The 26,864-nt window shown below is 45.6% G+C and overlaps 1 protein-coding gene across 2 annotated transcripts in view; it reads right to left on the minus strand.

Annotated features, from left to right (window-relative positions):
* The window catches only part of GLCCI1 (glucocorticoid induced 1), a 654,614-nt gene that overhangs the window by 200,999 nt on the left and 426,751 nt on the right, over nucleotides 1-26,864 (minus strand). The window lies entirely within an intron of this gene.

Here is a 26,864-nt window from a genome sequence, read left to right on the forward strand (position 1 = left end):
AAGTCATCCACCTAAGAGTAAGGCAATTTTTAAAATTAAAATAAAACAATCCAATTAAAACAATCATCTGTAGAAGCGTAAAAGAATGAAGATAAAAGCTTTGGGTATGTAATCTATTGAATCATTTCAGATGAGGGATCTAACAAGAAGGCATCAGATTCAATACAGTAGCTCCTCCCGTCACCATTGCAGACAGAAGATTCAGTTTAGACGTGTTACTGTGGCACACCCAGTGACCAAGTCACTCGTATTTCGATGGGGACCAAAAGACCTCTTCCTATACAAGAGATCCTGTCACACCCAAGCTAGCAGGCATCCATTGTGGTTACCCTTGAGGGCACCAGGGAGTATTCCTAATGTGCTACAACACAGAAAGCAGGATAAGGAGAGGCATCTTATAGAACATTTGACAGTCAGAACGACCTTCTCAAACCAGGGGAAAGCGTGAAGGCAAGATACATCAAAACTAGCCAATATAGAGGTAGAAGATTATAGGGCTCATGGCACCAACTGACAGCCATCTCCATAGGACATTTGTAACCCTCAAAAAGGATCAGTGAGTAAAAATTAAAGTTGATTAACAATTGCATATAATTTATGACAGACCACAACTCCGAGGGGACCATAACGGTACAGAGATGGAGACTATACTTTCTCTCACCAACAGAAAGCAAAGATATAAGCCTCAGCATCCAAGGAAGAGCAGAAATCTGTGGGAAAGCAAGACAAGAAGTGAGAGAAAAAGTAGACGGCAGCTCTTCAATCAAACAATGGAAAAGCGCCAGAACCACAGAATAATTAAAGTAACTAACGATGCCAGTGACTGGATGGAAGTCCTTTTAGTTACTGGTTCGGACATTTCTATTTATTTGGGGGAGGGGGGGACAAACCATTTACTTAAGACACCTACATAGCAACAAATATAATTAACTACTCCCACAGGACAAGTGGAAGACATTATTATATTAATTTAGTTACAATTCACAGAGGTGGAGGAACAAATAGACATTGAGGCACTTCTTTAGCCCAATCTACATTTAAAACAATATGGTATTTTGGTAGCTAAAGACAGGCACCACTATACACTAGCTTTTTCAAAAGAAGTTGAGGAACACTTAAATAAATGCTTGTGCAAAATCTTGGCCTGCTCCAGGTGAAGTCCAACTATTCAAGAAACATGTTCGTCATGACAGTGACTCCACTACAGACAGAATACTCGTGGGTGTGCTTAACACCTAGTCATCAGAAAAAAAAGATTAAAGCAGATACTCTACCTTACATAAAAGGGATAGTAGACCAATTGTTCGACCAAGAAGTAATCCTACAACAGGCAAGACCATACAATACACTAATCCTTCCGGTAGCCAAACCAGACAGCACTGATCGTTTTGTTTTAGACTACAGAATACTTAATGCAAATTTAGGCAGGTCAAAATCTTTAGTTATGTCCTCTTGAGTAACATTCAGGAGGTGCAAATACAAAGGTGCTAGATTTGGGTTAATAATTTCTTCACACATCCATTAGATCCAAAGAGTTACTAATACACTATATTCACATTCCATGGAAGCATTACTGCTTCAAAGTAATTTCTCAAGCCTATCAATGAACATTTAAAATAATTGGATTTATGCAGATGATAGCTATTGTACAGATGAAGATTTAAACACCCACTCAGAAAAAGTGGTTTTAATCATAAACACTACTGTAAACATCCTGCACATTGAAACATTTAATGTTGAATACTTTATATGACAAGTGTATTGTTAAAAACATTGGAATGTCTATCATCTTTGTCGTGCATTATATAGACATATGAAACTTCTCATGTACTTCAGTGTTAGGCACTGTTAAAATATAATAGGCAATTGTCAGCAAAGCATGAGACTTTGACGAGTCTCGGTGAGTCCTCACACACAGCGGCAGAAAAAACATTTAATCAACGTTCATCCATTGCATTAAATATATGCACTGTTCCTATAGCATCATTACACTGATGGTTATTATAAAATTCCAAAAATTAAAAATAATGCATCAGACTGGTTGGATAATTATCGACTAACAAAACACATACGGAATATGAAATCACGTCATGTAACTTTCTGTTTATACCCAACGGGAAGGGTAGCTTGAACTGCCCCAATTTTACATATACAAGTAGGCACTGGCATTAATGCAGACAGCTATATGGACATGATGTCCGTTAGGTAAGAGCTGGTAAATCTTCCTTTCCTGGTTCAACTCCAGAACTTTTTGCTTTTCTAGTGGGATATTTTTCATTAATACCTCAGTGAGTGGGAATCTTTTTCCACACTCACCTAATCTTTAACACTTTTTATGGGTGTCATGTTTAAGACTCTCCATGGTGTCTTTTTAAAGTTATCATGTCTAACAACCTATTGGCAATAAGTGCCTGTTGCTGGGTTGCCATAGGGGCTCCGCATTTAACTTTCTTGTGCTAACCTTGAGTGAACTACAGTTCCCAAGGGTAGAAAGGATCTTTGGATCCCTTTTACATTTTATTCTGTGAAACCAGCACACCCCACATTATGTGGAGTGCTGGGGAGATACAATGTATCCCCTTTGACATGTATACTGTAACAATTCTGTTACAGTGACAAGCTTACCTTTAATGGCTGGTGGCAGTGATACCTTTTACTAATTTGGTGCACCTTTACCGCGGGCTGTAATCACAGCTGCAGTAAAGGCACCTAAGGGTGCTCATTTTACCAAAATGGTCCCAGTCTTCTTCTTCTGCCATTTTAGTGTTTATTGTCGTTTCTTGTTCCTTCCCCTGACATCCAGGGTGGGAAATTCCTTTGTTTGAGTTTCGTCTTCGGCGGGAGTCCCCCGGATCCCCCGCCCAGGCTCCAGTCAGTCTGTAAGCACAGGAAGTGGGGGAGGAGTCCAAAACATCCCCCTCCTTTGTCTTAGGCCTTCCTTCAACTCGGCCAAATCCCAGTGGGGGGTTGGCTGTCCTGATTGGACAGCCAGATGCCCCTTTCTTGTAAAATGTGGGGGGGGGGGGGGGAGAATGCAGAGGTTGTGTTGCAGTTCCTGATAAATACTGGAAACCTGGAAGCTGAAGTGATGTCGACCACTGGAACAGAAAACCGAAGGGGATGATGAAGGAAAAGCGGCGGGAATGATTTCCAGCGACCGGAGAGCCTGCTGTGTAACCGGAGCCTGCTGCAGCCCTTCCTTCCGATCGACCTGGGGTCTCTGAAAACGACAACCCGAACCTAGAGCCTGGAGAGACCCACTAGACTCAAGAAGACCTGCGTTTAGAGCCATTCCACGGGTTGTTCCAACCTTGCGTTCTTTCTTGCAATACTCCAATACCCTGGGACCTCCAGCCACTGTGCAGTGCACGGTCTTCCGAATTCCGAATCTTGCTGAAACTTCGTGGGCATCCTGGTCTATCTCCAGAGAGACAGATCGAGTCCAAAAAGTCCCCCCACAAGAGTGCTGGACCTTTTAAACGACAAGAATTCAACTGCGATTTTCTGTCTTCTTCTGTGCTCCTTGAAAAAGCACCAAACCCGCAGAACCGCATTCAGCCGCGAGAGAAATCTTGCCGAGAGCCTTCTTCATCGATCCCTGCTGCAAAGTCCCTTCTGAGGTTTTGTGTTCAGTCTCCAGGACAAGGAATCCACAGACCGGGTATTTGGCTGCAGTCCCTGAAGTTCTCCTGCTGCAATCTCTTCTTCATTGCTGAGGTACTGTGTTGGCTTGGTTATATACTTACCTTAAGCCTGTTGGGATTTCTGTGTAGTCCTGGGGTGTTTTCTGTGATTGGGAGGTCCCTCGTCCAGTACAGCCAGTCCCACTGCTAGAATCCTGCTGGGGTGTCTTCCTTGAAGCCCCTGGACCTTCTTCTAACCCTAGAAGTAAAATAATCACTTGTTTGCCAGTTTTCCTAAGGAAACTCTGACTTTTGCTACTAAAGAACTTATTCTAACACTGCCTGTTGGTCACTAGTTCTAGTGACCCCCCCCCCTTCTGCTACTGAGAACACTCATGCTCTAAGGGAAAGACTTTGAAGGGATTGGGACTTCTGCCTAGAAAAGAAATCAAGTGTTTTACTTGAGTTTGTGGGCAACTGTAATTCTCAGAGTGAACAGTTACAAAATTTCTTACTGATCTTGAATGTGTGATGCACTATTCTTAAAAGTATGGTTAACCTCTTTTCTTCCTTAGCCACTGTTTTACCAGTCTGAAAGAAAGTAGATGTGAAGGTATTTTACTGTACTGTGATTAGGTTGTGCCTCTTTACAAAAGTAATGTGTTGGTTTCAATAGATTATTTCAGTAGGGTAATTGTATGCGTGTCCTCCAACTGTTGGTATCACCAGGTTAGTCCTGCTAGGATAACTGTATGAGTGTCCCCCAACTGGGTCTTGCTTCCCCTGACTTGCTGCTAGCCTGTCCTTAATAAGTACCTAGAATAACTATTCAGTAAAGTGTGACATTGGGTTTTACTTTCCCCTTCATTGTGAAGTTAAAGTAAGTGGGTTTTACTTACCTTGTGTTAGCTGTGTGCCATCCAAAACAAGTTACCAGAGTTATTGCTTACCTCAATCTGGGGTTCCCTGATTTCCAAAGCATCTGTAATTGTATATTACATCCTTAGGTTTTACTCACCTGGTATAACTGTGTGTTATGACAAAAGTAGTTAAAGGTTTTTACTGCACCTAGAATAAGTGTTTCACTATTCACCAAAAGTATATTGTCCAGTTGACCGTTTATGTGATTTGTTCCAAGAGTCACTGTACAACTGGAAGGGCCTACTGTCCTTGTATTATCAAAAGTAATCTAAAAGTAACCATTGGTCTTTTACTCCCAAAGAATATGCTTGACCTATACTAAATGCGTATAACAAGGTTTTGACTTCACTAGAACTACTGTTAGGTGTTCCAAATAAGGTCTACGCTTGGGTCTGTGTACTTTCAAGTATAGTGTTGTGTTTTATATTGTGATTTCTTATAATGTGTTAGTACTTACTTAACCCCTAGATTTATCTGGGCCTACCTGTATTTAAATAAATCCTTTATTTTTACAATACATAGTGTTTCAGTGTTTCTTTGGATCATTTGTATTACAATTTTCACTTGTACTATATCTACTGCCCTATCTCCCTCCTAAAATAAGCCTGGCTGCTCTGTCTACGCTACCCCGAACTCAGGTGGTACAACCTTATACTAAGAGTGGAGTCTTATACTGGCTCAGTAGAATGGGTTTGCTAAGCCCTTAGTTGGACTTCAGAAAAACTGTCCTAACAATGTCACATATACTAACATCTCAAGCCATTACACAATGTCTTTCACTGCCTTAAATAAACAATAATGCAATATAGTGCCGCTCTACACACACGGTATGGCAGGAATGGTACAGGACGACTATCGCGGCTAGGTGCACACGAAATTACTCTAAAGGGGAGGGCACGATTTGGATAGTTGTGATACCATTGGAGACTTGTAGCTATGGGTAGTTTAAAGCAAGAAGTCCTGATAACTCCAGGCACCACTATAAAATTATTTAGGTAGAACTAGGAATGGATACTTGTAGCAATGGGCAGTTTTGAAACAAGAAGTCCTGTTAAAACCAGGCACTTCTACAGGATTATTTAGGTAAATCTACTAACGGAATTCCAGTCTTCTCAAAGAGTTTATTGGTGCCAATAAACTCTTTGAGAAGACTGGAACAGTCCCCACTCTACCGGGGGCTTCAATATCATAAGAGTTAGGTGAGTGTCTCTAGATTATTACGGATTATTGTGATTAGCATTTTCAGATGTTGAAGTTATGAGGTCTCCACTGTTAGGGCTGCTGACATTTTGAAAAATGCAGACTGTTGGGGAGGCCTTGCCGACGAGAGGCGGTGCACAGTGGAACAATAGTGAGGTTTTGTGATAATAAAGATGGGACTGAACGGGTGATAAACTGCAGGATGGCAACCACAGGAGACAAAAATTAAGTAGCCCCCAAGGTTACCACCAAGTTTGGAAATGTCCAGAAGGTTCACACCCCATTGCGAAAATAGCAGTAAGTGCACTATAAAGCAAAGATGGACTACCAGGAGATTGCACCCTGAAGACCATCTTCCCAGGACTGGTAGGCCAAGCTAGCACAGTGTGTCAAGTTAATTTGTCAGCTCTTACGAAGCAACCAAATTTAAACCCCCTGCCCCACCAAATCACTTTATAATCTTGTATTGCATTTGAATGTAATAAAAGGTCTCTCTGTTCCTTACAAATGTTATCGTGTGGGCTCAGTTTTATTGCAAATGTTGGCATCACTGGGGGACAGACAAGCTTGTGGAATGCTTCCATTTGAACCCAGTGGCATCCCATTCAACATGTAGGAAACCATGTTAATTGTCCATCCATGTAGTCAGATGGGGGATGAACACAAGGGGCACTGATCCTATGGGTTGATATGATATGCGATATGGCATTTATAACGCGCCTATACACAATGCAGTTTACTTACAAAAACATGATAATGCAGTAGCAAGGACAGACTGGGATTGGAAAATGGGGCTGTGCTTTGGTTTGGGGGTTTTTGTGGTTTGTAAGGGCTGTGCCAGGTCAGGTCTAGGACACAAAATGCACTTGTGCACGGTAACAAAATACACAACATGGTTAGAAACGTCAATTGGTTGAATGCATGCAGTCAGTCGGGGTAAACGATTAGGAAGTTGTGAAACTGACATCAGACAGTGACTTGTAGAAGGAGGTATGAGCTGCTGAGGCTAGCATCAGAATCATATGAAATGGTGCGTGTGAAGTCGTTTTGGTCTGGGACTACTCTGGCTTCCAGCTGCACTAAGAACTTTGCTTGGCAGAAGGTATCGAAAGCACGTAAAAGGTGCGGGAGACGAGGGAACACCATGATTTGGTAGCTTACTTTGTCCTTTCTGAATTTGTGGAGCTTTTTTGATCAACAATTTACTTTCCAATCTCGGGGTCACTGAGCATTTTTTCCCCCCTTTTCTTAATTACCCCAAATCTTTCTTACTCAGGACCATAGAAAAGTGCAGTTTATCTTTCTGTGCAAGTGCGGACTGAGTAAGAAGGAGCCATTTGAAAACAGTGAGTTTTTGAAGTGTTGCGCCAGGATTAGCAGTGCTAGCCAGAATAAAGGTGACGGATCAGGTCAAAGATTGACCACACCACTCAAGGGTGCCCTTTCATGTACACTCGATACAACAGTAGAACTTCAAGGTACTTATAAGAATGGCATGAGTGTGGGGTGTGGCTTGGAGCTTTGGTGAGGAGGATGGCTCAGTGAATACCTCTGACAAGGACAAGGGTATTGGACCCAGAATGCATTGCTTGCAGGGGGTCCCACGACACCAACCCATGTGGGCATAAATATGAACCTCTGGGGTTCTCTCCGAGGGGATTCTGACCCGGATCTCCTCACATTTTTGGAGTTCTCTGGGTTTGTGGATCGTCTTCCAACTACAAAGATGGCGGCTGCTTTCCTAGCATCACGCCATGGAGCGGCAATGGCGTGATGTTGGGAAGAGTGAGCAAGAGAGGCGCAGACCAAGTGGACGACCTCGTAGAGGACTGGCGGCATATGGAAAGAGGGGCTTGCGTGTATCGTCACAACCAAAGGCATTCCCGAGCAGAGCTGAGGGTCGGACCCTGGCATGTTATCGACAGGCTCACAGAGTTGGCAATGAAAGGGCCAGCCATCCGCTTGTCCCCAGGAACACGCCGGGTGTTTGCTGACCCGCATCACTGTTCCCCTGCTGTGTTCTACTAGCATTTCTAGAGTCACCAGAAGGGAGGGGTTTCCTATGCCCTTGATCAGCAGATATTGGGGCTGAAGTTGGGATCTCCCCCGGGGAGCTGCTAATCTATGCACCTGTTGGATATGTGGATTGTGATGGTGGAGGAATAAGATTCAGGCTTTACCGATGAACACTGGAGTTTTCTAGGCATGCGATATGCTCTCCCAGCCAGTGTTCGCAGAGTTTTTCTGAAGGGCTTAGCAAAACCATTCAACTGAGACAGTACAAGTCTCCACTCTTAGTATAAGGCTGAACGATCAGAGTATGTGGTAGCGTAGACAGAGCAGCCAGGCTGATCTTAGGGGGGAGAGGGGGATGTAGGAAAGTACACTGAACCTGTAGTACACCAAGGATTCAATAGAAACACAACCAGAAATATTACACAAAATAAAGGTTTATTTTAAATACAAGTAGACCAAGATAAGTCTTGGGGTAATGTAAGTACGACATGGTATCAAACAGTGAAGACAGAAACAAGTGAGTACAGTTCAAGGGTGTTTATTGAACTTCAAATGGGTTGATTGAACACCTATCTAGCACTAAATCTAAGGCAGGATGCAAGCTACAACCATCAAATAATAACGCAGTCTTAGTCAAGTCTCTGTCAAATAAAAGGGCCTATACTAATAATCCTATTGCCAATCCTTACTTCTAAATACAAAAGGGTGTGGGACAACGGTGTATGCAAAAAGAAAAAAGTGTTCAAGAAATAGTACGTCGGGAAGGTTGAGCAGTTGGGTTCCCTTTCCCACGTTTTCAGAACGGGGCAAGGCGGCACGTTCGAGCTTTGCACACACTCTGGCTTCTCGGCCACGAGGATACAGTTCAAAGCACAGACATCAGGGATTCTGCCAAAGCCTCTTTTCCATTAACAGTTTCTTACTGCAGAGGGTCTGTCATAAACAAAGTCTCAAAGTTCCATTCCTATTGGGATTTTTTTACATGCACAAGTTCTCGCTTCCAATGTTCATCGTGGGTCTTCAGGCTGAGACCTTCTTTTATCACAATGTTCACACTTTGTCTCCCGCATTCAGGCTCGGATCCTCTGGATGTCTCAATGTTTACATTTGGTCTCCCTCGTTTGGGCTCGGACCACAGACCTCCCCAATTTGGGCTCGGACCCTCTTTTTACCACAAAGACTTTCGAATGTGCAATGGGTTTTGCTTAAACCATCGCAGGACCACTTTGCTTCACTTCACATGATTGTTTTCATCAATCTTCTACTTTCATTTACCTCTTGGTGGGATACCTTACAGAGACCTTTGATTTAACACATTCACAGTGCCATGCCACTGTCAACGGTATCGTATCTTGCCTTCTTAAATTAAAAAAATCATCACCAGTTTAGCTTTACTCATGTCTTCCATCACACGCGTTCAGCAATGTTCATTCCAGTGCTTGTTATAAAATGTCGCTACTTGCAACCTTGACTTCAACACAGTGCGGTCTTGCATCGGTCTCCCCAACACACTGGCTGTGTTGATCTCTCTGGCACTTCCTTGTTCTTGGAACCAAGGACTATACCATGGCAGCTGCTGCTTCTCCTCCCCGCCTTAGTTAGTGACGCAGAAGGGCCCTTGGCATCTTCAACACACAATGCAGGATTCTTCAGTCTGGTTTCCTGGCCTTACACTTTCTGCCTTGAAGTTTTCTTGAAAGTAACTGCGTATTGCCGAAAAGATGAAGGACATTTCCCTTCTTACGAACCCTTCTGCGTTTGCCGTCTTTCTCCCCTCGTTCAGCTGCCGACTCAAAACTGCTGTTCCTTCGTGTGCTTTGCCTAGCTCAAAGTGTGCTCTTGTGCTCAGACCTCCATCCACGCGGGGATTTTTAATGGAAGTCAGGTGTGAGTGATTGCCAGTAATTGCCTGACTTCGCCGAACCATAGTAGCGGGAGATGTCAGGTACACTGCTCGGGTGCGAGTCTGTTTTCTCCCAGAGCAGGCTGTCCATGTGAAAGTGCTAGAGAAGGGAAAGGGAGGGTGGCCAGGGGGTTAGGTTCCATCTGGAGTCACACTTCCACTCCCAGAAGACCCCTCGCCCTGGTGATCCTCCCGCACTGGTCCACCCCCCAAGAACTGGATCCAAAAGCGATGGTTGTGTTCTGGCCACCTGGATGACAAATCCCCGGGGACTAGCAGGTGGGACACCTTCTGGTTTCCTACAGTAAGTACTGGTCAGAGAGTCAAACTCATTTATAAAAACACACCACTATGCTTGAAGGTACACAGACCAAAGCATACAATCTTATTCAGAATACCCAACACTAATTCTAAGGAAGTGAAAACCTCTTCATACACATTCAGTATGGGTCACACCTATTCTTGTGGACTAAAACCTATAGTTACTTTTAGATTACTTTCTTTAATACAAGGGTAGTAGACCCTATCAGTTATGAAGTAACAGTCAGCAAAGAAATCACAATCAACCAACCTGCAAATATACTTTTCTGAATAGTGGAACACTCATTCCAGGAACATTAAAAACCTACATTAAGGATAACACACAGTTATACTAGGTGTGTAAAACCTATATACTTTTTAAAGGAGCTACTAGCAACTTAAGTATCACCCCAAGATTCTGTTACCATCTTTATAAAACAGACTAGTGAAAACAAAACCCAATGTTACACTTTAAGAATGACTCAATGTTATTCTAGGTAGGCTACACCCAAGGCAGACTTATTCTAAACATGCTATACAGCAAGTTAGGGTAAGCAAGACCCATTTGGCGACACTTACACAATTATCCTAACAGGAATAGTAAAGTGGAACCAACAGCATTCATTTTGGGAAAGAGGCACAACCAATTCACAGGTGAGTAACTAAACCGGACATCTACTTTCTGTTAGAATAGCGAAACAGTTTCTAAGTAAAGACTTTACATATACTTTTAAGAATGGCAGGACCTTTCCAAGCTAAATAAAATAACCGTACATATACTTTTACAAGTGGCAGAACACTTTCAAGGTAAGTAAGAACTGTTCACTCTAAGGGCTAAAGTTACCAACTAACTTTTTTACAAGTAACCACGTGTTATACATTTCCAGGCAGAATCCTTCACTCAGGCCTCCAGATAAGCTGTGTAAAAGGCCTTTTTACGCATGAAAATCTTGTAAATACGACATCTTTATTATTTTCTTGTGTACATTTACACAAAGGTTTAGAGCAGAGGGCAGTGCAAAGGTCAGGTTACTTGACAGAAACCAGAAAGCTTCTTTTCATTTGTATCTACGTGGATGTAATTGCAAGCGACCGCTGAAACAGAATGCATTTCTCTGAAGCCTTTCAAAAAAAAAATAAACTGCACACTGTGATAAAAGAAATGGTTTATTTCCATTCAGCTGCTGCTGTGTTGATTCTCATGAAGCAAACAATCGCTGTGGATATTTATTTTCCTAGAATTTTAGGATTTTATAATTAATAAGATGGAAAACTAAGTTGCAATTGAGAATATTTTTTAACAAATTATGTTTTTGTCCAGTGAAAGCAAACCAGTATTGCACAATTGCATTTTTCAGAGTTCCTGTGCTGTGTGCATAATCATGCAGAGGTGGATCATTTGTACACTTATACTTTAATTTGCACTCTAATTTATAAAAACAGTGTCTAAAATGATGACTATGCAGAGTCTATTTTACATCCATTCAACCTTGCAGTCAATGGGGTACATTACTATAAATGGTCAGTGTCAGCAGAGTCTTTGCTCAAGTATGAGAGATTGTCATTACACCAAGCACAGGTTTTCTAGTCTCGCAGATCTTCAGGACTACAATTAAAACATTCAAAAACCTGACTCTCCAGGAAATGCAAGCACTGTTCAAAAACAAATGGGTTACATTGGCATTTGAAATAGAAACTCAGCAAAACCTGTCCCTGTGAGAATCCAGATAGGTATTTAACTTTATGTAGCGCTTCATCAATGGCACATCCAACATCTAGGTACTGTGATTATTATACCGCAGACGATACTCAGTTAACCGACCTCTGAAGGATGTTAGCCAATAAGATAGCTCAGCTGGTTGAGCACTCGTTGCTGCAATCTGTGCGTGATCTGTAGGTTGCAGGTTCGAATCCGAGCAATGCCAAACTCACTCTTTAATCCTTTGGAGGTCGATAAAGGAGTTCCGGCTTTGGTTTGGTGATAATTGCGACAAATATGTTCTGTGTACTGCGCTTTGCCAAAAGCGCTATATAAATAACCATTTGACCTTTAGATTAGATATAGAATTTAGCATGGAGTCCTTGCCTTTCTGCACTGTTGTATCATGACATTGGCATATCATTAGGTAGTAATAGCTCCAGGAAATGAGAACTTTCGTTAAGCATCAAAAGAAAATTCTGCTATTGAACCTCAAAACACACATTACAATTCATGTTTGCTTTACTATGTAATTGGCTAGGATTTTGTGATTTCAACATTTAAATATATATAGGAGAGATCAAATGGCTAGACCTTAGAGAAATAATGAAAGGTGTATTCTGTCACAATGTAGAAAGCTGCCGTCTAGTAATGATTTCCATACAGTTTCTGCACAAGTAGGCTGGATGTCGCATACATTTTACTCTCTTGCAAAGGAGAAAAGTCATTTTTACTCTCTTAAAATCACATTTACTCTCAAAGTTTAGAAATAGGGAGTAAAATACTCCCACCTCAAAATCTTATCTGGAGCACTGCCTTCACTTATCCAGTCCTTCCCTAGTCTATTGCACAAGTTCACTCAGGGGCAGAAGAGGGACCGAGTGGTCTAGGAGCCAGCTGTAGCCAGGGTGAGATAGGCTTCTGCTGCAGGCAAAAGCCAGAGTTCCAAGACTGTTCAACAAGTAAGTAGTTTACTTTAAAGTTAGTTAGGGTCCAGAAACTTCTGAGAAGACACCCTAGGAGGATTCTAGAAGTGGACCTGGATGAGAGGACTCCCAATCACAAGAACACCCCAAAGCTTTACAGAAATCACAAAGGCTTAAGGCGAGTAACTACCCTAGCCCACAGTAACTTAGCACGGAAGTTCCAACATGAAGACTTCAGGATCTGCAACCAAAATCCCAGTCGTTGAATTCCGTTATCATGAAGACAGAAGACAGGACACTGGAAGGACTGTTGCAGAAGGGTTCACGAGGAAGGCTCAAGGCAAGAGGATCTTCACATAGTTTACTCAGCACAGAATAAGAGGTTGTGTATGGGAGGATAGGTCCAAGAGACCCCCTCTCCTGCAGCCCCCACCCCCCTTTGTGGAGTCCATGGCTCGTCAGGGACCCCCCTGCCACCAGGGCCCAGGTGGCGGGTGGACCACTGGCTGACACATTGACCAAACGTGCTGTATTAAGCCAATAAGAGTTCTCACTTGTCCCTGTGGCCGCAGCTCCTTGGCAGATTCGCTGAGAGCCCGTTCCCACGAACAGACGGACATGAGCTAGTGCTAGAAGCAAACACTAACATTCACCTTCCGCAGTGTATAACTGTCCACAGTATGACCCGGCCAGCAGGCCTGGGGTGGAAAAGAACTGTAAAATGGTCCCCCGACAAAAGTAGAGACCCTAAATACCAATATGCAAACTGCCTGTGATGAAACCCTTTTCTCCATGACCCTTTCATAAAATATGTAAACTCCATGAAGAAGGCAGAGTGTGTGTTCATGTGGCATCCTGGTTGAAATACCCATATCCGCTTAGCTATGTGCAAATGGTAGAAGTGTCCCGGGTTCTATGTTATATGTTTCTCCGAGAAGAATGTACACAAGGCCCTATGCCATAACTGAACTAATGCTGCTAGAGTGCAACGGAAATCAAGTACAACTACACTGGGAGCTCATGTAAATTGTGTAAGAAAGCGCATAGAATGTATTTGAATGTTCAAGCTCACCATGTGTCAATGCCATCAGTCTTATTGGCCAGTTGTTCCTGCGCACTCCACCAACCTTAATACTACCTCGCTTATCGTGTATGCATAGAGTGTAACAAAATGTCGTGGTTGTTAAATACTTAACATATAGTTATCAATAGCAAAATTGGTATAGGTAACGCATTTGAAATGGCCATGTAAAGGTACTAACGATGTAGAAATGTAAGCTTTTTAAAAAAAAACTCAATGAGTATTGTACATTATATGAATGTTTAAGCCTTTTTATATAATCTGCAACACAAGAGGAGAATACCATTGTGGGCATATCCAAGGCCATTTCCCCTCCCTCCCCATTGAAGCCTGCCAGACGAAAGGCAGAGGCCCGGGCTGCTCCGTCTCATCTCCCCCAATTCGGCTGGAGCCGCTTCAAGCATTCACGTTCCCCCGCAGCTCACATGGCCACGGCCAGCCACCTGAATTATTTACAACCCAGCAGTAAACCCCGGCCATAAACGCAGGCCAGAGGTGCCCTGTCTTAGACTCCCCGACCCACCAGTTCACCCCAGGTTAATGGCCCCTGTAAAATTAGGACACCCAATATTATAGCAACACTGCAGGAACACATTCATAATGACTTCTAATGAAACATGAAAACTTGGACAGCTCACCGCTTGCCCTGAGACCCGACCTTGTTACCTATGATGCCCAGCCAACAGGATGATGGTAACCATGTATTGATGTATCACCAAAGGACCCCACTCTAGGTGCATTCCTCCTGTGTTGCATTAACCTGTAACCTGTAGATTAACCTATTGTAGGATTTACAGGGAAAGATAATATTGCGGTACTGAATGAATGGGGTGTGCGTGGCCCTTAGGGCAGAAAGCCAAGGAAGAAGTTCATCAATGACACTGGCCATGCCTGGCACCGCAGCACCGCCCGGATGAGCCCAGCTGACCTGCCCGCCCCGCGTTGGCACCCAGTGACGTCCACCAACCACAGCGTAACACATCACAGCTGCACCTATAGTTAGTCATCGCCACCCAATCCCCACGAACATGTGCCCCCTATAGTGTGTAGCTTCTTATGACGCGTTTTGTAAATACATACGCCTGTCTTTGCTAGTGTCAGACAGAGCGCTCTCGGAGTTTGCAGAGTCCTTTGCATGCCCTATTTTGACTTATATAAACTCCCATTAAGCTCACCCGCACTTTGTCTTAGCCTTATTCCCATCTTGGGAGAGTCCATTACTGCCTCTCATTGTGGGGAGGGTCGTGCTATCTGGGGACGCTCGCCTTCAGTGGTGACCCCGATGTGATTATTCATCTTAATATATCCCTACCGTCCCCTTTGGCACGAAAATCTCCGGTCGAAAAGGGACACGCACGGTGCGTCGGCTCCGGTAGGCTGCCCGCCAACGGCAACCGGTACGCTTAGAAGTGCGCACTCAACAGAGAGAGGGTACGGGATCCCGGTTGAAAAATCCCTTTTGAATACCGCTCGCCGGAGCCGGGGCTGACCGTTGAGCGTGCGGCAGCGCTGCCTGGACAGACCCAGTTCGGAGACTCTCGGTTCAAGACGGGCACGTGAGTATTAAGTGCGAGTGACCATAAAGGGAGCAGGGGAGGAAAACAGGACAGGGAACGAGGTCATTTAAAAAGGGACACTTTGGGAATACTAAGAACCACTCTAGACTTTCTTTACTTTTTCTTTGCATATGGCCATTAGGATCAAATATATGAAGAAGTGAAAAATAAGATAAAGGTGTCTGGTAAAAAAGGGAGACACGGTGAATATGTTAGTAACTGCTATTCTTTCTATTCTTCTCTCTGGGTTTATGGGGAAAAAACAGGGTTAATACAAAAAAAAAGGGAAAAGATAACCTAAGTAAAAAGAGGAGTCTATATCAAAGTAAGAAAGAAGGAGACAACTAGGGAGGGAGGAAAAGGATTACGAGTTGAACTGTGAATAGAGTGTTGCTTGCCGGTGTATATGCATAATGTGTGTCAGAACATAGTTTGCTAAGACGAATATGGAATAATGGTAAAATGTGCATAATTATGGTGTGGTCATGGTAAGTGTGACCAGAAGAAATTTTCCGGGGATGAGCCTGATGCAGTAAACTGACTTTTTTTCATAAATCTGCTGAAGATATTGGTAGTGTACAAAAAGTGGTTTGCTCTTGTATCTGCCCCCTAAACTTATACAGAGTACAAGCTGTGCACACCCACTCCCATATTGCCCAAGTGGTGAAAACACACAGATCCCTACACGTAGATATATATATATATATATGATACATTACTCACCGTAATCGTATTTCTGATGCTTGTATCTGCTTAGATTCACATGCTGTGCATAGGCCGACATCTAGTGGAAGCTGCGGAGTATTACAGTTTGTTTTTTGAAACTCGAAAATGGGCGTCGACACAGGGCGTGCCAGTAATACTATCCCTAGTGTGACGTCCACTGTACCCAAGATCCCTCACGCGTCTAGGATCCTCAGATTGTATTATTTCTGACATGAGGTAGCATGAGGAGTAGCGCGAGTACAGATAATCCAAGCAGATAGACAGAAAGCAAGCATGCGCCTTCTCTCAGAGGGGAGGAAGGGTGGGTTGCATGTGAATCTAAGCAGATACAAGCATCAGAAATACGATTACGGTGAGTAATGTATCCCTTCTGAGGCTTGTGGGATCTGCTTAGAACACATGCTGTGCATAGATTAGCGAGCAGTACCTGACGAAGGAGGTGGGATGTGAGAAGGCTCATGAGCAAATAAGTGTCTTAGAACCGCTTGTCCCACTTGTGTATCTGCCTTGGAATGGTGTCAATGCAGTAATGCTGAGTAAAAGTGTGAATAGAGCTCCAAGTAGCTGCTTTGGAAATGGTGTCAAGGGGTACATTTGCAATGAAAGCCAGAGTGGCCCTAATGCCTCTAGTAGAGTGGGCTCTTGGCGTGAAAGGCAGAGTTCTTTCAGAGAGTGAGTAACAGCTGGATACAGTTAATAATCCACTTCGAGATGGCACCTTTAGAGACGCTATCCCCCTCTCTGTCTGTAGCTACGGAGACAGTTGATCTGTTTTTCTTAGCGGTCTGGTCTTATTTACATAGTAGAGGACCGCCCTACGCACATCTAGGGTGTTTAGTTTCACCTCAGCCGAGCTTTGCGGGTCCTGGAAGAAAGCCGGAAGCTCGATGGACTGGTTTACATGGAATTTAGATATAAATTTAGGTGAGAACCTAGGGTGTGTGCGTAAAACCAGTTTGTCTTTATGGACAGTAAAGAAGGGATCCTGCACTGACAGAGCCTGAATTTCACTGACCCTTCTTATAGAATTAATAGCTACTAAGAAGGCGGTTTTATAAGTCAAGTGTTTGAGACTGCTTTTATGCATGGGTTCGAAAGGGGGGCCCATGAGCTTGGCTAGCACCACATTAAGGTCCCACCCTGGTGGTGGGTTCGAAATAGGAGGGTGAAGTCTCTTTACTCCTTCCATGAAGGCTTTAACTACTGGTACTTTCCACCACGAAACCTTGCTATGGGAAGTGGTGTAAGCCGACAGGGCTGCCAGGTGTACCTTCAGTGAGTTAAAAACCAATCCTGCATCCAGCAGGTGGAGCATGTATGTAACAATAGTGGAAGGAGTGCAATCAACCGGGTTGATTGATCTACTCTGGCACCAGATAACAAACCTCTTCCACTTGTCAAAGTAACAGTGCCTTGTGTTTGGTTTCCTAGATTCCTTTAGGATGTCCATACACCTCTGTGGCAAATTGAGATGTCCAAACTCTATGACCTCAGGAGCCATGCTTCCAGGTTCATTGAGTTGGGTTGTTGGTGCACTGTTTGACCTTGGTGCTGGGACAGTAGGTTGTACCAGGCTGGAAGTTTGATGGACTCGCACACCGCCATCCTGCGTAGGTGTGGGAACCACGGTTGTCTTGCCCACATGGGAGCAACTAGGACGAGCGTCATCGACTCTCTGTTCATCTTGTTCACCACTTTCCTGATGAGGAGTTGGTGGAGTTGGTGGAAAAGCGTACGCAAACATCCCTGACCAGTTCATCAACAGGGCGTTCCCCTGGGAGTCTGGTTGGGGGAACCTGGATGCAAATCCTGGGCATTGTCTGTTTTCGCTTGTGGCTAATAAGTCTATAGTGGGGAAACCCCACTGAGAGAAGATATCTTCTACGACCTCTCTGTGTAGAACCCATTCGTGTTCCTCTGGGAGGGAGTCTCTGCTCAGAGCATCCGCTAGGGAATTGAGCTCCCCTGGAACATGTTGCGATGACAGGAAGATGTTCAGTCTGAGTGCCCATACCCAGATTTTCTGGGCAAGCTTGGACAGATTTGGCGAGCGAGTCCCTCCTTGCTTGTTCAGGTAGAACATGGCTGTTGTGCTGTCCGTCCGGATTTGCACTGACAGGTTTAGTAGGTGGGGCTCGAACGCCTGAAGCGCTCTGAATACTGCCAGAAGCTCTAGCAGGTTGATGTGGTTCTTGGCCACTGAGTGAGACCAGAGACCCTGAGCTGTGTGGTGGAGATGGTGAGCTCCCCACCCCGTCAGGCAAGGCATGCATCTGTAGTGACTATTGCCTGTACCTCGGGATCGTAAAAGGGTTTCCCCTGTGCGAGATTCTCTCTTGTCCACCAGTGAAGGCTTTGTACCAGTGTTGGTGAAACGACCACTAGATCGCCCACTGACCACTTGCCTGAGACCACTGTTTCGCCAACCATTCCTGCATGGAACGCATGCGCAGGCGCGCGTGGGGGACCAGGTAAATACATGACGCCATCATTCCCAGTAGACGCATTGCTTTGCGAACCGTTATTTGTTGACCGGACTGATAATGCGGAATTTGCAGTAGTATATTCCGAATTCTTTCTTCTGAAGGAAAGGTCAACCCCTCTTGGGCATCTAAGATTGCTCCTAGGAATTGTTTTGAGGTGCTTGGCACCAGGCTTGACTTTTTCTCGTTGATTGAGAAGCCTAACTCGTGAAGGAGGTTGATAGTCCTTTGAATGTTTGTCCTGCAAATTCCTGGGGTTTCCCCCGTTATGAGCCAGTCGTCTAGATAAGGGTACACTGGCATTGCCTCCCTGCGTAGGTGTGCAGCCACCACCGCCAGTAACTTGGTGAATACCCTTGGTGCTGAAGCTATCCCGAAGGGCAGTACCTTGAATTGGTAGTGTCGACTGTCCACCTTGAAGCGCAAATACTTTGTGCGCTGGGAACATGGAAATATGAAAATAAGCATCTTTCATATCCAAGGTTGCCATGTAATCCCCCTTTTTTAGGAGGGGGATTACCTCTTGTAGCGTGGTCATACGACATTTTTGGGGCTTGACATACTTGTTGGCAGGCCGCAAGTCCAATACTGGGCGCATTGTCAAATCTTTCTTTGGCACAAGGAAGTAAGTTGAATAAATACCCTTGTTTACCTGGTGTCCAGGGACGAGTTCTATCGCGTCCTTTTCTAGCAGAATGGCGATCTCCTCGAGGAGAATCTTCTGATGTTCTAAAGAATGTACTCTTTGTCATGGAGGATGGTTCCGGGGACGCTGCAGTAGTTCTATACAATATCCTGTGGATACTGTTGCCAGCACCCATCTGTCTGATGTGATCCCTTCCCAAGCCTGGGTGAAGTTGGAAATGCATCCCCCTACTGGGGTTGTGTGAGAAGGGACCCTGAACTGAGCGTCACTGCTTTGGTGGAGGCGTGCCGCCTCCCTTGTTGGGGCTGCCTCTGCCTTTACCACAACCTCTCCTATTACCCCTGCCGTAACCCTGGGTTGTTGTTCCACTGTGTACCCTGCCCCTGGGAATAGGTAGATCCTCTCTGGGAATTTTGGCCGCGTGAGCGACGAAAATTACTATTCCCTCTCTGGTTAGGGGGTTTATTGGTTAACTGGCCAAGGGACTTGAGTGTTTCGCATTCGTCCTTGGCATTCTTCAGTGCGTCTTCGACCGCCTTACCAAACAACAGATCGGTTTCCACCTGTTTGTCCAAAAATGATGCCTGGGTTTCTGTCTTAAAACCAGACTGCCGTAACCACGCATGTCTTTTGATAACAGTGCCTTCCGCTATCAATCTGCCTGCGTTGTCCGCGGCGTCGAAGGTTGCTTTCAAAATGCAACCAGACACGGCTCTACCCTCTGCAGAAATCCGAGCTAGCTGGCCCTTTAAAGGTTCAGGAGCAGAGGCTATGAGTGCCGCGACTTCTTACCACTGATGGCAGTTGTAGCTGGCCAACAGGGTGGTGGAGTTTGCAATCCTTGCTTGATAGGCGGACGTTGAGGCTACTTTTCTGCCGAAACCGTATAGTTTTTTGCTCTCCTTGTCGGGAGGAGCTTCGGACAATGACAAGGGTGTTCCAGCCCTCTTACGAGTGTTGGTGACAACTAGGGAGTCTGGCTTCAGATGTCCTCTTATATAGAGCGGGTTAGACTGGGCCGCCCTGAAATGTTTTTCAACCCTGGGATTGACTGCTCTGGTGAGGTTCGGGTTCACCAGGGACGGATCTATTCTCCGCTGAATGGACTTAAGGATAGGGATGGTCTGGGCAACAGGCCTCCTTTCTCCCACTAACTCTTCTGCGAAGTCCCTTTCCTCCTGGACACCGTGGGTGTCAATGTGGAAATGTGCTGCTGCGCGTGTGAGAACCTCATTTAGGAGGGGTTGGTTATCGACCGGGGAGTCGGTAACCGGGGCTTCGTTCTCTACCGGGGAATCTACTCTGTATGTTTCCGGGTCTTCCTCTTCTTCTTCTTCCTGGTCCTCATCATCCCCATAGTAGCCCGTCCCGGTTTGCTCTTCTACCATACCAAATTCTTGGTCCTCACCAAAGGAAGCCTCTCCTTGATAAAGTGAGTATGGTCTTGCGTATGGTTGTACCTCGAAGGGTTCTGACCTCATCGGAGTTTCAAACCGGGGCTTTTTACTCGGGGGATAAGATCAGTAGAGCCTGAGGGTGTCGCCCCTTGTGGATCATATGAGAGGAAATGTTCTGGATTTTTATCATAAAAATCAGCCAAAGAAGACATTCTTGACATGACCCTATCTATGTCTTCACTGGACCATTTTTTGGAACTGAGAATGACTCTCTCCGCAAGTCTATGGGATTTATCTTGAGTAGCTTTGCTGGTTTTAGACATATCAGCAGACCTGGTTTTGTCTGTCTGTTTAGGGGGAGTGGTGTGTTTCACAGGTGTGGAAGAGTGCAAAGGTTGTTTCTTCTGCTGTTTTCCCCCCTCCCTGTGCGTGGAAAAATGTTTTCCCTGTCCTTTAGTGGCTCCGGAGGTTTTCGACGCCTGGCGTCGAGGATCGGGGGTGGTATCCCTGTCCTTCGAGCGTGGGGCCTCGCTGGCTTTAACTGCGGGCTCCGACTCCTGGAGCGCGGCCTGGGGGTGGAAGTCGTCTTCGTCTTCCGACGATCGAACTTCTGTTAGCCTAGGGAGCGAGGCACTCTTGGCAAGAGTGGATGATTGCCTGGAGTCATGCGGCGATCTTGATCGAGAGCACCCAGAGGACACCGAATCGGACCGTTCTGTTTGTGCCTCTTTCCGAGAACTCGACGTCGTCGAGTCTCGGTTGGACTTAGTGTGTTTAGCGTGTGTAGTATGTGAAGCGCTTGTGTCGCCGGGGGTTTTCCCCATAGCCGGACGACCTTCCGAGGTCGGGGACCTGCGCTCGGCTGTCTTTCGACGCCGTAATGCCCTCGCCGTCGCTGAAGGCGCCCTCCGCTGCCATGGCCGTCTGCCTGGCGTGGTGGGCCCAACGCTTCGTCGAACGGTCCTTAAGTGTCTTAGGTTTAAACCTACTACACGCTCTGCAGTTGGCTTCGGGGTGGTCCCTCGGCAAGCAGAGATTGCATGTGGCGTGCCTGTCGACCCAAGGGTATTTGCGATTGCACTTGGGGCAGAATTGAAAAGGGGTACCCTCCATACGCACCTTGAGGCAGCGGGCTGTTTAGTGTAGGAAATGTATAAGGTGTACCTATATACCAAGAGTGTAGAGTATGTACCACCCCTCACTCTCCCTACTTGCAGGGCCGAGGCCAGAGGCCTTCCAAGGCCCGGGCCGAGGCCAGCGGCCTTCCGAGGCCCAAATCCGTCGTGCAGCAGCCGACGGCCGATTTCTTCTCCAGCCGTCGTCGAGTGTTCGACGTTGGGGTGGGGAAGGATGTCAATAGATTATTATTTTAAATTTTTAGCAAAAGTATGGCTAAGGCCAGGGGACTCCGCAAAATGCTTCCGACCAGTATGGCGGAAAAAAACAATCTGAGGATCCTAGACGCGAGGGATCTTGGGTACAGTGGACGTCACACTAGGGATAGTATTACTGGCACGCCCTGTGTCGACGCCCATTTTCGAGTTTCGAAAAACAAACTAATACTCCGCAGCTTCGACTAGATGTCGGCCTATGCACAGCATGTGATCTAAGCAGATCCCACAAGCCTCAGAAATATAGATATATCTAGTGATATATAGGGCAACTAGACACCATGGGGGCAGAAACACCCCTGGCCCATATTTGTAAGAATCTACCTGGGTATGCTGAACGTATCAAGAAATATCACGATCGGTGGATTGCAGAAATAAAGGGGGAAGGGCTACCCCAAATATGGCCAGAAGGAGGATCGTTTGACAAGAGTGTCCTGGATATGGTAGCAACATGCATTTGTATAAAATACAAGGGGAAGCAGTTACATAATAGGAGAGAAAGATTAGATCTATGGAGATTGTTTGAAGAAGTGCCCCCTCCTAAAAAAAGAGAGCTAGGAACTGATTTGCCATCTACCACTGATAATACATTGCTGATACCTGAAGACGACAAGATGTTGCAAGAAGGGGGACCACCAGTAGAAGTAACTAGATTGTACCCAATATTGAATAAGCCTGTGCCCGCAGAAGGATATAGCGACCCCACATATGTGCCCCCAACAGCCGCCTCTACGACCCGAGGGCCAACTGCACCCCCACCTTATGAGAGCCATAGACAGAGCGACAAGGTAAGTACCCACAGTAAATATAGAGAAACTAACAGAAGACTTAGAGTCTAGGCTCTCCATAGCAAAAGATGAGCTCTCGAGGATAAAAAGCATATGTGAACAGAGTGGGGCTAACGCTACTCGGTCAGAGCTGACAACAAGAACACAGGGTCATGATAAAACAATTGAGGAAGGGTGGAAGAAGGTGGAGATACTGTTCAGAATACAAAAAGAACCAACTCGAATAATTGAACTAGAGGAAAGGGGGGAGCATACCGACGATGAAATAATGGCCACAGGGGTTAGAGAGGAACTATGGTGCGATATAGAAGAGGACTCAGAGGAAGGTGAAAGGTTAAGTATGGCGATGGGAGGAGGAAATGAGGGGATGGATGGTGCATGTTCGGGAAGAACACTGGAAGAAGAATGGACAGGACGACTAAGGAATAGGTTGGGGAAAATGGCTCCACTAGGAAAGAAATGAATGAAGGCGAGTACAGGCAAGGCAACAAAGGGGAGGTTACAACTCCCACTAATACACAGGGGAGGAGGGAGGCCGAATTACATACCCTGGGCTCAGATGGACAAGGCCAATTTGTTAAAGCTATTACCACCGCTATCAGGAGGGGCAAGCAAGTGGATATATGCATTTGAGAAACACACAGCCGGGGTACCACTAGCAATAGGTGATGTGAAAAGTCTGCTAGTATCGGCAGTTGGGGATCAAGCTGATAGAGTATGGGTAAAGGCTGGCTTTCCGGGGGTAACGTTAGACTGCGATCGCCATGATGGAGCCTCTTCTAACACAGTACGTGCAAGGGTGTGGGACGCATTAAGAGAAACATTTCCAGACACCCCAGATTTGCAGTCTGTCATACAATGTACGATGAAGGATGGAGAAGATGCTATGAATTACATTTTTCGGGTCCAGGAGATGTGGAGAGCGGAAACGACAACACCTGGTATCAGTCAACCTCATTATTTTACTTCATAATAAAGAGGGGGCTCCCAAAAGAGGTACAAAAAGCACTTGACAAAATTGCAGGTATTGAAGCGAAAGGGGTGCCCGAAATACAGAGCATAATAGTTCACCACTGTAAAAGGATAAAGGAGAGGGAAAAGGAAATAGCGCAAAAAAGATTGGCAGACGAGGCAAAGTTAGTACAAACAAAACTGGTGAAGGTCGCTGCAGCAGTAGCAGCGCTCCCACACAGCAGGGAGGGAGAAGAGGAGGAGGAGGGGCTGGTAGCAATACAGGGGAGGATGGCAACAAATTGGGCAGGAACAGGGCAACCACAGTGGAACGAGCAGGAGCAGAACGGAGGTCCACAGTGGCAAGATTGGACCCCTCGAGGGGGACGAGGTGGGTACAGGGGTCGCAGAGAGGGTGGACAATGGTACGGGGGAAACGGGGGGAGTGGATGGCAGGGTCCCAGAGGTGCGCAGGGAATTTGTTGGAACTGCGGGAGGTGGGGACACTTTTCTCGAGAGTGCAGAAACAGACCAAACAACGGATTTCAATAGATGGAACAATATGGTAACCCCCATCTGGGAAGCCCATACGGTCTTCCAATGGGACGAGAACAGAGGGAACAAGAACAGGGGTATGCAGAGCAAAGACAAGCACAACATTATAGAACACAGAATCACCCACAAAACAATGACAATATGTAATACACCCCAGGCAACCCCTTCGCAACGAGTTCCAATGGAGCACCAGCCCCAGACCCCTATAGTGGTATATCAGTAGTTTCAGGAAATGTCTTCAGCCGGGGGGGGGGGGGGGGCAATGAGACAACCATCATAGGACAGCCCACAGAGAACACTTGCGTGTCCTGTTCTATCTACCACCTACAATGCAGCAGAGGAACCATTGGTAGGGGCGCAGATAGGAGACAAGCAGTTCATATTTATGGTGGATTCGGGAGCCGAGAAATCATGTATCCGTGAAGGCCGGTTTCCGCTATCTAACCGGAAGTTAGAGACGCAGGGTTCTCTGGGGCTGTAATTGAAGTTCCTTACACAGAAGATTTGGATGTGACAGTAGGGGGCAAAACGGTAAAAACACCCTTACTTTATTATGAACAGTCACCAATAAACCTGCTTGGAAGGGACCTTCTCAGCAAGCTTAATATGACAATATCGTTCATAGAAAGAGGGATAGTGTGCTCAACCCCAGGAATATGCCCATTGCGCGTAATGCTAGTGGTACATGCCCGAGCAACAGCGCCAGAAATACGCGGCATGCCAGTGGACGAAAGAATGTGTATTGAAGGATTAAAAACACTAGCCCAAGTAGTACCCGAGTTAAAAAAGTTAGAGTGAAGGGTACCGTCAGAATTCATCTTCCCCCCAATAGTATGCCCAGACATAGCACCAGGTTCAGCGGTATCCTTAGACCTGCATGCTGTGCAAATATCAGCTAAAAGAATTGCAGTAATTGGGATGGACATAGATGGGTGTGAATGGTGCACTGTACTGTGCATTAATGCTGATAACGCCCTACGTGACTTGTCCGATGAAGATCTCTTTTCTGATTCAGAGAGTGATGGCGAAATAATAATGGAAATAGCAATACCATGTGACATTTTAATTCTAACAAGACAAGTGCCCGTCCAGTTGATGACAGTGGTGGGAGCACCGCCGCCATTTTTTGATGATGAAATGAGACTGGTGCCAAACAATTTGTGGACAACAGGCCCCCATGATGTAGGGTTGTTGCATGGAGTAACACCAGTAGTAATAAAACTCAATTGTGCCCCGAGTGAAGCAATACCCATTGTCCCGCAAAGCTGAGGAAGGGATAAAAGAGACAGTAAGTGCATTGCTAGCACAGGGGATAATAGTGCCCTCAAACTCCCCATGTAACACTTGTATCTATCCAATCAAAAAAGCAAAGGGAGGGGCTTGGAGGATGATCCAAGATCTACGCCCCCTAAATGACGTCATACAAAAAGAATTCCCTTTGGTCCCGAACCCTGCATCCATACTGTGCAGTATCCCGAAGACTGCATCACATTTCACAGTAATTGATTTGAAAAATGCATTTTTCTCCATCCCCTTGGCAGAAGAAAGCAGATACTCGACAGCATTCACACTAGGGGGGGAGGAGATCTGAACATTGCAGGTTAGCACAGGGGTACTGTGAGAGTCCCAGCATATTCAACTGCATACTACACGAAGACCTGGGTAATCTAACAGTTGAAAGCACAATCATTCAGTACGTAGACGATTTGCTCATCTGCGCACAGAATGAGGAAATATGCAGAAGAGACTCGGTTACCCTCTTAACACTGCTGGCCCATAAAGGGTACAAAGTGGACAAAGGAAAACTACAATACTGTCAGTCAGAAGTGTGTACCTGGGGCAGCTGATATCAAAGGATGGGAAAAGGATAATACCTGACAGAGTGGAAGCAATAAGGTCAGTGAGAGAACCAACCACAGTGAAGGAGATGCAAAAATTCCTAGGAATGTGTAACTATTGCAGAGCATGGATACTAGATTATGCAGCCTACACCAGACCTTTTCTGCAAGCGCTCAAAGAGGCCCAGCAAGAGAACAGGAAAATAGAGTGGTCAAAAGAAATGAGTGACTCGTTTGTATCACTAAAAGAACTGATTTTGAGTGCTCCAGTACTCGCCAATCCCGATTATGAGCGCAAATTTTACCTGTTCTCACATTGCAAGGGGACTCTTATGACAGCTGTACTGACACAAAAGACTTCCCTAGGACACAAACCATTGGCTTACTATAGCGGCACATTAGATGCAGTAATGCAAGGGTACTTCGCGTGTGAGCAGTCTCACTGCCGCCGCATTCGCCATTGCGAAAAGTGCCACAATAGTAATGGGGTGCCCTGTCACGCTATTCGTGGAACACTCATTGTTTGCAATACTGGAAAGATCAAAAAGTACACTGACCACACAGCGAGCAACTGCCTATGAGATAATATTGTCTAGCGCCAACATTCACGTAGTGAGGTGCAGGACAGTAAACCCAGCAACATTCATCACAGAACCGTGCACACTAGAGGACATGCAAGAACACAATTGTGCAACATAGACAGGAGAAACAGGGGAGGGCGTGATGGTGTGTGAAAATGCCCTGAGCGAGAGAGAGGTGTACTTTGTAGATGGGTCAGCGTCAATTGACATGGACACAGGAGAGAAACATGTGGGACTAGCAGTAGTGAGGCTAGAAGAAGGCGAGTATGAAGTGTTAGTACAA

Source organism: Ambystoma mexicanum, chromosome 2q (genome assembly GCF_040938575.1).
Source record: "Ambystoma mexicanum isolate Mex_15411 chromosome 2q, UKY_AmexF1_1, whole genome shotgun sequence".
Taxonomy (NCBI): Eukaryota; Metazoa; Chordata; class Amphibia; order Caudata; family Ambystomatidae; genus Ambystoma; species Ambystoma mexicanum.